We start from the raw sequence: 12,284 nt of genomic DNA, 5'->3' as shown, positions 1-12,284 counted from the left end.
CCAGGTTTGGTGAAGTTTGGGTCAGGGGATCCAAAGTTATTGACCCCCAAAGGGGATGCCACATCCCCCATTGTTTACAATGGAAGCTAATAGTAGATTTTTCATTTCTGATAATATCCCTCTTAAAATCTAAGTTGGGTTACATTTGGACATACAGATGATGATGAGGAATCCAGTTTTGAAGGATTTTAACTCTTGTGTTTTAGCTTGGTTGCTGGTTGAGCTAAGGTTTTTGTACTTTTAAAGTTATTGTTGATACCATATTGTTCTTGTTGACCCTCTTTTCCACTTACAGAGCCAGTTCACTGTTTTTCTTTGAAATAAATATTCAAAAACCTTTAACCTACTGATGCCTCAATTGATGCTGCATTTCCCACCCTCGACTTATACGCGAGTCAATAAGTTTTCCCAGTTTTTTGTGGAAAAATTAGGTGCCTCGACTTATATGCGGGTCGACTTATACACGAGTATATACGGTAATTTTTTTCTCAAAGAAATCATGGCCTTTTCATAAGGAACAGCTTCTCACAGATTTTCCTGGTGGACAAACCTTCAAAACATTTTCTGTGAAATTATTCCGCATACCACCTTTCTTGGTTGTTTTGGGTTCTGTCCCCCGCCCCCACCCTGGTCTCCTCAATTGCACTTATTCAAAATGCGACTGCTGAAAACATATTATTCCTGATGGTGGTACAACCCTCTCTCTTTTTTCATTTGTGCAGCCGCTCTAGCATTACTGCGCACTTACATTTTGAAAAAAACAATTCAAAAAATGTCTCAGCCTACATTTCTACTGTTGAGAACGACCAATCCAAAATGGAAGTCAAAACAACTCCTAGAGCAGGCCCCATCACCTGAAGGGACAGAAACACACAGCCGACTCCTACACACATAAAGGACATTTTTCAGCCAAACTTAATCTGCAATAATGCACAATCGTTACTGCAACAGTCCCAGATTGCATATCGCTATTACTTCCAGTATTCTTTCCAATCGCCCTCAGTGTCTCAATTGATCTCTGCCCTAGCGTTAGATCACTAGTTCAATATGACAAAAAGATTTTTTTTTAATTCTTCTATAAACAGAGGAGGGGGAGGACGAAACTACATAGGGTGTGGATAGGGGCCAGGCGTTTGCACAAAATGGAAGCAAAAACAACAACAACCCACAAGACCAAGCACTATTACTTGAAGGTACAGAAACATGTAGCCTGCCCACCCCCCAACAAAAAACCCATATTTTCCAATCAAATTAAGAGCTGCAGAAACACATGCTTATTATTACAGCAATCTCAATTTCCTCCTGCAAAAGCAACCTCCCTGGTCACCACAAACTGCACACAAAGTGTATTTTCACCTTAAGGTTACATTGCTAATTTAAGATGAAATTGACAAGCCTGATACAATGGATCTGGTTTGTGTCTGTGCCTTATTGTCATACTGAAGTTCATTTCCCACCCGCCTTACCCCCGCCAAAAAAGATTGACTCTGCATATTTATACAAGTTTCACTGCAAGTTCTATATGAAATTGACAAAACTAATTCAATTGATCCTGCTTCTGTATGTCTATGCCTAAAGTTCACATCACTAGTTCAAAGTGACAAACGGGAAAAAAATTAAATTCCTTTTGAAAAAGGAGAAAATGGCTGAAGGGGAAGTTGGGCGACTATGTGGGGACATGGGTAAGGGCCAGGAATTTAGTTGGGCAGAGAAATATAGACTGTTTCAACATGATAGCAAGATACGTAATAAACCACTCGTGTGGAAAAGTCTACAGCTAGACTATCTGTAGTGGAAATAATTGAAAGTGTAACTGTACTTGTGGCATTTTTCTCCCCATCTTCCAGGCTCTTGGGTTATCCCTTGCTTGTCTTTCACTTTTTGGTATACATCCACTGTTCTTAAGCAAGTTAAATTAAATTTGTTTCATTTTAACTTGTAGGTCACAAGACTGAATCAAATGGTATTATCCATCAAGACCATAGTACAATGAAGCCTCTCGCTTTATTAAACTGTGTGTAATTCCTTGAATGAAAAACATCAAAATAAAGTCACATAAGGAAAAGGTTTCGGGCTATAAACCAGATAATTAGTATGAATCACTACTGTTCAGACTGGTGAGATCCAGAAAATGGAAACAACTTCATCTATCTGCTGGCAGATCTATATCTAAAGACAAAAGGGTTGGAAAGGTCTCAGGAACCTCTGCAGTGGCCTAGCATGGAGGCATCCCCACTGCACCATGTCGGTTGCCGTGACGAAGAGGCCCATGATTCTGGCCAGCTGTAGCAATGGCTGAGGTTTCGGTGAGATGGTCTGGGCAACCTGTTTTTGAATGCGGCGAATCTTCTCTCGAGACAGATCCAGTGTGTTTGAAGTGGTTGAGATCACTGCCCCCATGTGCTCCATGGTTTGTGATGGAGTGAGCAAACTTTTGTCCAGGTTGTATTGTCGAAGGCTTTCACGGCCGGAATCACTTGGGTGCTGTGTGGTTTCCGGGCTGTATGGCCGTGTTCTAGCAGCATTCTCTCCTGACGTTTCGCCTGCATCTGTGGCTGGCATCTTCAGAGGATCTGATGTTGGAAAAGCAAGTGGAGTATATATCTGTTGGAGTGTCCAGGGTGGGTGGGGAAACCTTGCCTGTGAGTAACAAAGGCGGCAACCAGGTCAATAGTTGAGGGCATCTGAATAGAAGTATGAGTAACAATGAAGACTATAGCCTGGGAGTAACCCTGTAGATAGCAAGGTCACTGGTGGGAGCATCTGAATAGAAGTATCTTGGCCTTTGTTTCTTTTGTCTATGGTCATCCTGTGTTTGTGTGGAGCTGGTTTGACACAGTCTTGACCCTAGTATTTTTCAACACTGGCAGCCAAGTTCTGTTCATTTTCATAGTTTCTTCCTTCCTGTTAAAATTGTCCATGTGCTTATGGATTTCAATTGCTTCTCTGTGTAGTCTGACGTAGTGGCTTTCAGAGTGGTCCAGAATTTCTGTTTTTTCAAATAATAGTCTATGTCCAGGTTGATTTATCATGTGTTCTGCTATTGCTGATTTTTCTGGCTGAAATAGTCTGCAGTGCCTTTCGTGTTCTTTGATACGTGTCTGTGCGCTGCGTTTGGTGGTTCCTATGTAGACTTGTCCACAGCTGCATGGTATGCGATAGACTCCTGCAGTAGCTAAAGGATCCCTCTTATCCTTTGCTGAACGTAGCATCTGTTGAATTTTCTTAGTGGGTCTGTAGATGGTTTGTAGGTTGTGCTTCTTCATCAGTTTTCCTATGCGATCAGTGGTTCCCTTGATGTATGGTAACCTTTTGATGTATGGTAACCTTTTGTCCAGGTTGATTTGAAATCCGTGTTCTTGAAGAACCTGGATTACCTGTAGTATGTCCCATTTTTTCAAATTTTGTTGGGGGACGGAGACAATTTTTTTTTGCAGAAACTTGAATTATATGCAGTACTTTCTTTCCTATCTAATCTAAACTTATTTTATCAATTTAACATCATTTATACATCATTTATAACTTTGCATCCAAAAGTAAATTATCTGATATGTTTATGGAATTTAAAAATACAAACATCTTCATTTTCTACCAGAAAAAATGAAAGTGTGCTCCATACCTTAGAAGAAGTATAAAAAATAAGTTGGAGGTAGGGAACACATTGTGTATCAAACAAAAGAAAGCATATATTCGAAATGCCGTTACAGAATAGGCTGGACTGCCAGCATGTTTGGGTAGTCTGAATGTCCTAATGTTGAAAATATCAAAATCTTCAATAATGTATTATCATTAAATATTTTACAACATACCCGTATATACTCGTGTATAAGTCGACCCGCATATAAGTCGAGGCACCTAATTTTACCACATAAAACTGGGAAAACTTATTGACTCGCGTGTAAGTCGAGGGTGGGAAATGCAGCGACTACTGGTAAATGTAAAAAATAAAAATAGATAACAATAAAATTACATTAATTGAGGCATCAGTAGGTTAAATGTTTTTGGATATTTATTTCAAACAGAAACAGTAAACTAGCTCTGTAAGTGGAAAAGAGGGTCAACAAGAACAATATGGTACCAACAATAACTTTAAAAGTACAAAAACCTTAGCTTTTTTGTAAGGAAGGAGTTTAAACAATGGATCTTACAATAAAAACTGGAATGAACATGCCTGTTCACTGCGACTCAAAACTACCCTGCTTTTAAAAAGAATAGTTCATTATTTTTAGTGTACATATTTTTAAAATTGCACATGGCAAGTGTCCTTTTAGAAGGAACATTCACACAACCTGTCATGGGAGGAATGTTTATGTTAGCAGTACCAACTTTCAGAGTATCTTTGAGAGACCCTCCTGATGATACCACCCAGGTTTGGTGAAGTTTGGTTCAGGGAGTCCAAAGTTATGGACTCTCAAAATGTAGCTCCATCTACTATTAGCTCCCTTTGGAAACAATGGGGGATGGGAGCACCCACTTTGGTGATCCATAACTTTGGACCCCCTAAACCAAACATCACCAAACCTGGCTGGTATCAGCAAGAGATTATTCTGATGATACCACCCACGTTTAATGAAGTTTGGTTCAAGGGGTCCAAAGTTATGGACCCTCAAAATGTAGCCCCATCTACTATTAGCTCCCATTGGAAACAATGGGGGATGGGGGCACCCCAATGGGTTGATGGGGCACCCCAAAGTTATGGACCCCCAGAACCAAATTTTACCAAACCTGGGTGGTATCATCAGGAGCGTCACCTGATAATACCCTGAAATTTTGGTGCTGCTAGCTTAAAAACTGCGCCCCCTGGCAGCCGACAAAGTAAAAACCCTAAAGTATTTTTTTAAATACAGCTGACTCGTGTATAAGTCGAGGGGGGCTTTTTAAACTCAAAAAATGTGCTGAAAAACTCGACTTATACATGAGTATATATGGTACTAATTGTTGCCCATTTTATTGATATATTTTTAAAAATCTTGACAATGTTATAAATGTCAACAGTATTTTTTTCACTGCTCCCCCCAAAAAGTATACAAACCCTTGACTTAAAAACCATTTTACTCATTCTAAAAGTGAAAATATTTCATCGAGCCTGGAGTGGTCTCAGCAAAAGAGAATGGCAGAGTTCCTTGTCAGCTCTGTTCCTACCATCCATTTCTGCTTTGTGACTTCTTGCCCAACTAACCTTTACTGGAAAAGAGGTGCCCCATCCTTCCCCTCCCCCTTTTCAGGTGGGAGACCCATAGTTATCACTATCAGTGAAAATGGACTAACAACTCTGCAGAGAAAAAATGAATTCTCACTCTCTAATCCTATGCAAGAACTTGGAAGTATCCCATTAATTTCAATAGGTCTTAAGCAAAGGTAAGCTGGAGCAGAATTCCATATTTAAATCATGAGTCTATGTAAAGTTTCTGTAGAAACAGGTTTGCCCAGGACTGTGGCCCACTCCTATTCATATTTACTTAGAAATCAGCCCCACTAAGTTCAGTGGAGTTATTTCCAAGTACACAGTCTCAATAATGTAATGTTTCCTGGAGTGGGGTGCAGGCTGGGGGAACCAGAGGTGGGTATTGAATGGGGGAGACTGAAGTTGAGAAGATGACATCAGTGAGGCTTTATTAGTCAAGCCAGTTACTTTGACAGAAACATGCAAATAACAGCAGACGACTTTCCTCCTTGTCTGCCAAAAGACTAAAGAACAAGGTCAACATCTAACCCTGTTAACTGAATTTTAATAATGCAACTTCTGATCACTTGCTTTTGCATCTGAAGAAAACACCTCTGCTGCATTTGATGAGTTGAAGCGGCATTTGTTTTTTCTCCCATATCCTGTCCTCTCATAGATGAGAGGTTCAGTAAGGGAAGAATAGTGGGATATAACTGAAGCAAATAAATAAATTCAAAATTCTTTGTATTATGAACTATTAAGACATTAAGATAGGACAAAGCATCATTACGGCATGAATGACAAAATATAACCTTAATATTTCATAAGGTAGACAAATATCTTGCAGCTCTAAGAATTCTGAAGAATTATCAGTACTGTTGGTCTAAAGTCAATTGGTTGGCCCATCTGTATCCCATACAGTCAACTTTTTAAATACTGTATAGCTCATATTTAAGCTATTACTGTTCGAAATAAATGTTGAAGAGCTACCTGCTACAGAAATGACCAAGCTGTGACAAGATTCTTCACAATAATAAAAAGAATCTAAGTGCTATAAACTCAAATGTAAAAGTGGAAGAAACAAACAAAAAACCTTGAAATGGATCAACTTCATTTTTCATCATTCTAAGACAAGAATTGACATTGTACAAATACAAAACAAAGGTTGTAATCTATAACAGAACAATCAGTATACTTGAACATGTATGGGGATGGATACTTACCCCTACCATACCACTCTACTGAACAAAGTCTGAAGCCTGCCTCTCGCTTAAGGAGCCTTCCTGCAATTTAAATGGCTCTTCCCTTGAAGGAAGAGCTTGTTAAGTTGGAGGGAGGTTCCTTGGAGGATGGTTAGATCCACTCCAGTAGGTTTAAACAAAAGATGTTTTACAGTACTTATGCAAAAAAGGTCATAAATGTATAGCATAGTAGTATACATGATCCAGTCACTCAGCCCTCTTATTATGTTATCTTACAAGTGTTTGTGGACCAGCATACAAGAGTTATGCAGCAACTGCCTTCATAGTATTAAGACACCACTGTATTATCCTCTTCAAAGAAACATAAATGAATGGCTTGAAAACACCTTCATTGCTCTGCTCATAGAACAGTTTGTTATCCTCTGACTGTATCTGCCTTGAAAATATTTTGTCTCCAGCATTGCCCTGTAGGGATTTTCTTTCCATAGAAAGGGTATGTTCTATTGTTCCTGAACATAGCAGCAAAAATACTTAACAATTGCAAAATACAATTAAGTTAACCATACTCTGCATTTTATCAGGGTATAAGAGGTTTTATGATCACAAGGCTGGTATGGAGTTAATGGTTTTGCAAAAGCAAAACAGATCCTCACCTGCCTTCAAGCAAGTTCAGTAAAGGTATAATGTTTTTAAGTTTTCACATTTTAACAACAGCACAACTGCATCATATTTCAAAAACAGAAATATCAACTGCATTCAATTCCTCAAGACAACTGCATATAGATACCTTTTACAAAGTTTATCTTAGAGATAGGAAGAAATTAACACTGTAGGTCTTACTTGAAGGGAACAGCATCCATACAATATGCTGAAGCACTTCTTCCTTCCACTGCTGTATCAAGTTCCCTGAAACAAACCAGTTACATAACCCATTCTTTCACTTATGACCTATTTCTATTATTTTTAAAATGGCTTCAATATTTATACTTCATTTTACGTTCCATATAAGACTTTCAAGAACATGTTCATCTAAGAAAATAATGCTATGCATACCAATTTGCTTTTAAAATTTTGTACATACTTAAAATGATTTGATAAAATAGCTGGACAGGCAAGAGTCATCTGTAAAAAACATACATTGCAAGCTGTCCAACAATCCAATATTCAAGAGGAGAAAAAAAAACAGCTAGCAAAATTATTTCACCCACATCATTTTTTGAAAAGATATTTCAGGTATTTAAACAAATGGCTTTTGTGCATAAAACTCCTGCCACCCGACACCAGAGTTTTTCACATGATCGTGGGGTATTAACTAACAAATGTTCAACATACACCGAAATAAGAATTTAATGACAACTAAAGAGAACAAACGCCGCTGAAATAATCTCGAATATCAGTGTCAACCGAGATCTCCCGATAACTTTCTCGGGTCTCGCTGCCCCTCTCCCGAAGCCTATAATAAATACAACCTGCCATATATAGCCTCGAGGCTCCTGTCATATTTTGCCCTTTAATACAAAGAAGTTAACGGCAGGCTACTCACCCCCGTCCAGTCTGGTCTGCACCACATAATTCCCAGCCTTGAAACCTTTCACAAACCCCCCCGGAAAGACGGAGGGGCTGGCATCGAGGCGCAAAGCTGATTATCCGCAGGAAGAAGTTATTTACATGTTATAATCCAAGCCCAGCGTCGGAGAGCGCGAGAGACAAACTGCTCAGCACCCTCTTAGATCAGCCATATTACTCTCCCGAACCGAGCGACACTTCCCTCCCCCGGCGACTCTCCCAGCGGCCTCGGCGGAGACTACCGGTGGGCGCTCCGCACCGGGCGAGACCGGCCAGGCCTCTCCTCGCAGGCGCTGCCCTAGAAGGGGATCCTGGAGCCCCAGAAACGCTTCGGAACTTGAGCGCTCAGCCTTCCCCCCACAACCAGACTGGAGCCGCCAGAGGAGCAGCAGCAGGAGGAGGAGGAAGAGGAGGAGGAGAAGGGAAGAGAGAAGAGGAGGGGGTAAAGAGAGAAAGTAGATCCGACCATTCCGAGCGCCGCGAATATGCGGACTGGATTCCGCCCGCCGAGGAGTCGGAGCGGCCAGCCTCAGCCACACGCACGGCGGCTCCGCCTTAACTCTTTCCCTACCGGCTGAGAGCCTGAAGTACCCGCGAGGGACTTCGCCCTACGCGGCCGCCTCCAGCCCGGCACAGACCCGCAGCGGGTGTCGGGGCCTCTCTCTCGCCACCTGCGATCGCCAAGAGAGCCCCGTGTCCGAAAGCCTCAGCCCCACACAGGACTCCAGTGTGCCTTCGGCTGCGCGCAGTGCCGGGAACGGGAAGGGAAATCGTGTCTCGGTCCCTTCGCCTCCTGCTAAAACAACTCCGTTCTCCTGCATTTAAACCCTTCTACATAATCAGCCTCTGGTGGATTCCGCACAGAACATTTATGGCAAACTGAGTTCATTTATTACGATTGCAAGTCGTAAATGTGCTGTGCGGAATCCACCGCTGAGGCAGGCATGTTCAGAAACTACAGCAGGGCACTCAGCTGAAGGGTTTTCATCCATTTCCTCCTCATAAGGCTAGGCTGTGGTTACCTCTGTGTCCCCTTTCCAGTCCCTCCGCTGGCTTCTGCCAAAAAAACTCTCAACTGAACAGAAACAAAGGAAACATTATGTAACTCACTTTACTTGTCCTGATCTTGCCCTCAAAAATATCACAAACTCACCCAGTTATCCGTCAAAGCCAACCATCGACCAACTCTTAAGCCACAAGGTCAAGCCGGAAGTCCGCAGATCTTTTATATGCCTCAAAACTAAAATAAATAAAACAATTTTTGTGCCTTGCTGTGCACTCAAATTTTAACTGTGTTGCTCAGTTATCTGCTCAGATAAATAGAAAACCAAAATTTAACACTTCTGGCTAAAAATTTGGCAAGTGTCCCGTGGCTTAAAACAGTGCTTGGAAGAAGCATAATGATGCTTAATTCACATTTGCTGCTGCTCATGTCAGATCATTCGGTTCAACAACTAATGCTGTCATCCAATTCACATGTACTTTGAGAACCAATTTAATTGAAATCAGTGGGATTTACTTCTGAATAAATATGGATATGATCAAGCTATTCATTTGTTTAACACATCATCCCTATTATATACCTATAGAAAAACCATGGTGTTTGGTGCAATTTGTGCTGATTCCACAAGCTGAGGATTGCTTTCATCACCACTAAGAATAGAAGAGGAAGAGGAAGAAGAAGAGTTTGGATTTATATCCCCTCTTTCTCTCCTGTAGGAGACCCAAAAGGGCTTATAATCTCCTCACAACAAACACCCTGTGACGTAGATGGGGCAGAGAGAGCTCTGAAAAGCTGTGACTAGCCCAACATCACCCAGCTGGTGTGTGTGGGAGTGCGCAATACAGAAGCACAATGCAGAAGCACACACACAATACAGAAGCACACACACTGACAACACAGTATTCACACACAGAGTTTTCTGCAACTTCTCTGTCCACACACATACATTTCCCTGCAGAGATAGGTGTGTGTAGGGGGGGGGGGGTGCTGTCAAGTCACAGCTGACTTATGGCAACCCCTTATTGTTTTCAAGGAAAGAGACATTCAGAGGATGTGGTTTGCCATTGCCTGCCTTCACGTCATGAACCCAGTCTTCCTTGGGCCCATTTAAATAGTAATCATGGCCAACCCTGGAGACCAGGCTATTTTGGACCTATCCAGGTCAGGGCTATCCAGAAGAGAGAATATGACAGAATAAATATACTAGGGTAAAGCAGATTTTTGGAAAAGTGCGTACTGAGAATAGGGAAAATGTGGAACTATTATTACAATATGTTAAATGGAACTTCCAGAAAGAAGTGCTGAAGTTTTGGAGCTAATACAAAGAAAAACTTTGCACAGAAGCAGCCTTGCACCAGGTTAGCTGGGCACGGTCCAAAGCAAGTACAGTACAACTGTTCTCATTCACTATGCCGTCAGGGCCTGTTCTGTGTCCTCCAACCAATTCGGTGCCAGGCAAAAACATTTTGCCTGGCAACTGTGGCTACTGCTGAGGTAGCAGTGCCATTCCATTGTCCTACACCAGCATGACATTTTGTGTTGGCTCTAGTACCAGCGTAACAATCTGTAAAGTTTTCCTGTAACAAATTTTACCCCACTGCACTTCTCCAACATTTGCTTACCCAATTTCAGACAGAGAAGAAACTTAGAAGAAGAAATACAGCCCAACAAAGCAAGCGGTATTAACAATAGTAAAGTATAATCTAAAATCTAATGAAGCTTCACAGAGGAAATATCTGTTTTGTTACAGAGTATAAGGCTGTGTTATATGCTGAAACTCAACTATGCTTTTTGTGGGAATGATGAGATATCCAATTGCCACTCATTGGGCAGCAGTATCTAGAGAAGTGGCGGCGAACCTTTGGCACTCCAGATGTTATGGACTACAATTCCCATCAGCCCCTCCCAGCATGGCCAATTGTAGTCCATAACATCTGGAGTGCCAAAGGTTCGCCACCACGGATCTAGAGCAATAGGTCATCTTCAACCTTTTCAGAAACTGAACACACTGAACCCAAAACTGTATCCCTGCTTTTTATTAATTATCATATAGTCCATTTTTCTTCGTCACCAGACACTAAAAAGAAGTGGGAATTGTGCTGTTTGCTATGAAGAAATGGAGAAAGTCACACTCAGTGGAAGTACTGAGAATTCTATGGTTAATAGCATCTGGTTCTCTCTCCCTTTCTCCCTTGCAGGCGAGAGCAGCATTTCCAGGAGTTCCATGGGTGTCAAAGTCTGAAAGTTTTTCCAAACTCCCTCTTACCCCAGTGTCCTCTAGCTACAAGTTATTAAGAAACAGCATGTATTGCTGTCTTCAAGGAAAAGCCCCTTCAATCTGTGAGATTGAATATAACTTGGATCAAAGCTTTTAAAATCATGACCTTATAGAATCTCTGAAAGCTAATTGTTTAAGCCACAGACAGGACAAATGTACTTAAAATTGCTTTTAAAAGGTTCCTTGACACATGCATGGCATGCTCTACACCAGGGGTGTAAAACATGCTGCAGTGGCAAAGCCACCAGGGGAAGGGGGTGCGCAACGCACCGGGCGCACCGATTCTGGTCACGTGGGGCAGAAAAATCCCCTTGCCCCCCTTCTGCAGCACCCCCCTGCCCCCCACGGCGCACCCCCCCCCCACTTACTTTTAGAAATGGAACATCCCAGAGAAGAAGCCTGCCTGCGTTGCCTGGGCCTGGTGGGAACTACATTTCCCAGGGGCTCTTGGGAAATGTAGTTCCCACCAGGCCCAGGCAACGCAGGCAGGCTTCTTCGGCCTGCTCCTTTCCTAAAAGTAGGAGTGGAATAATGCCCAGCCCGAGGCTGCCACTTGTGCCCAGGGGGACCCAGAGTGTGCACCGGGCGCACTCTGGCCTAGCTACGCCTCTGACATGCTGCCCAGGGGCTGGATTTGGCTGTTTGAGGGAGCCTATCAGGCCCACGAGCCAGCTGAGGCAACCCCCTCCTTGCTCTTGATTTGGCCTGACAAGTCCACTGGGCTATTTCTAACAACTCTTGTTTTATGTATTGTCGAAGGCTTTCACGGCCGGAATCACTTGGGTGCTGTGTGGTTTCCGGGCTGTATGGCCGTGTTCTAGCAGCATTCTCTCCTGACATTTCGCCTGCATCTGTGGCTGGCATCTTCAGAGAATCTGATGTTGGGAAAGCAAGTGGAGTATATATATCTGTTGGAGTGTCCAGGGTGGGTGAAGAAACATAGTCTGTGAGTAACAAAGAAGGCAACCAGGTCAATAGTTGAGGGCATCTGAATAGAAGTATGAGTAACAATGAAGACTATAGCATGGGAGTGTCAATGGCATTCTCCACCCACCCTGGACACTCCAACAG

The 12,284-nt window shown here is 42.3% G+C and overlaps 1 protein-coding gene across 1 annotated transcript in view; it reads right to left on the bottom strand.

The window, feature by feature from the left end:
• The window catches only part of KMT2C (lysine methyltransferase 2C), a 170,650-nt gene that overhangs the window by 147,891 nt on the left and 10,475 nt on the right, over nucleotides 1-12,284 (bottom strand). The gene's annotated exons all lie outside the window — the stretch shown is intronic.

This window comes from Sphaerodactylus townsendi, linkage group LG11 (genome assembly GCF_021028975.2).
Source record: "Sphaerodactylus townsendi isolate TG3544 linkage group LG11, MPM_Stown_v2.3, whole genome shotgun sequence".
NCBI lineage: Eukaryota > Metazoa > Chordata > Lepidosauria > Squamata > Sphaerodactylidae > Sphaerodactylus > Sphaerodactylus townsendi.
This window is presented reverse-complemented; position numbering and strand designations above follow the sequence as displayed.